At 38.4% G+C, this 1,316-nt stretch overlaps 1 pseudogene; it reads right to left on the bottom strand.

The window, feature by feature from the left end:
- Positions 1-714: 714 nt before the first annotated feature.
- Positions 715-1,105, bottom strand: LOC783459 (chromosome 14 open reading frame, human C8orf59 pseudogene; annotated as a pseudogene).
- Between the last annotated feature and the right edge of the window lie 211 nt (positions 1,106-1,316).

Below are 1,316 nucleotides of genomic sequence, written 5' to 3'. Positions count from 1 at the left end.
GTTGGCCAAAAATTTTGTTTGGGTGTTTCTAATCCTAACCCGTATGAATGTTTTGGCCAATCCAATACTAACTATGGAATGATGAGAGAGGGAAAAATAGAAAATATTAATGAAAGTGTAGGTCTGACTGCTTACTTCTCTGAAGACAATAAACAGTCAAGGTTGATGGAAAGTAAAGTTTGCTTTATATTTGATGCCAGCTACCTAGGTTGGGAGAAGGGGTAGACTCCTGTCCAAAGGCTGACTTCTACCTCTGCTGACTGACAATCAGTGGGCTCTTGCCCACTTGATAGTTGAAAGGAAGGGGTTACATGCAGAGACAGTACAGCCAGCTCTGACAACCATCTTGGAATCGGTCATTGGTGATCTGACCAGGATCATCTTTATTGTTTTAAGTACAGTTAATCTTCAGTTCCAGGGTCAATTTGTTCCCATTTCTTTGAGGCCAGCTCTCAGAGTCTTGGCTGTTTATGTCGTGGCTACAGTCTGGTAATCATGTAGTTGACTTCTTCCACCTGGTGGGTGTTCTCGGGATTTATAAGACAGCTCACTGAATATGGCTCAGAATATTATCTATAAGCTCTTGAAGAGGAACTAAAGGTCCTTGACATTGCTTAATAACTAAGCTGCAATTATTTAATCTTTTTCAACTGTTTTCCTTTGTTTCTGTATTGTCTCTGATTAAACTTTTTCTTTTTTTTTTGTATAAAAGATTAAATTTATTGGTCTTTTTAGGGAATTTGATGCATCATTGGTATATTACAACTGAGCCATTAATCTTGTAGCTTCATCAACATTAACTGTTACATTTTCATGACACTGCTGAGGTACCAGTTGTTTCTGCAGAGGTTCAAGGGAAAGGCCTTTTGAGAAGTTTGCCAGTTCCTTCTGTATATCTATAAAAGCTTTATTCACTCTGTTAACTTGTTCATCATTCACAATGTTTATCTTCTTAAGATTAATGGTAACTGGTTTTGCTTTATTTTTAACCTTAAAGCTTTTTTGGCTGGCTATGTGGAATACATTCCTGGACTTCTGCCCTCTTAGTTTGTTCTTGGCCATTGTCTCTCACCAGGCCTCCGACACCCTCGTATAGCCTCTCAGGTTCCAGGTAATGCCATCTGCCTAAACTTTGTCTTTGGCTAAAGATTTTCCAAAGACAAAAGGTAGGTGGAGGGCATGGGGATCAAGCAACATAAGGTCCTGCTTCATTTCAAAATGAGTGTTCATGTGCCCTATAAGTAGCTGGACAGTTATTTTTATAATTATCATTTGAGGGGAAAGAAAGAATGCTACTTGTTTCTAAGTATTTTATC

Source organism: Bos taurus, chromosome 1 (assembly GCF_002263795.3).
Source record: "Bos taurus isolate L1 Dominette 01449 registration number 42190680 breed Hereford chromosome 1, ARS-UCD2.0, whole genome shotgun sequence".
NCBI lineage: Eukaryota > Metazoa > Chordata > Mammalia > Artiodactyla > Bovidae > Bos > Bos taurus.
Note: the sequence above shows the minus strand (reverse complement) of the source record. Positions and strands in the feature narration are given on the sequence as shown.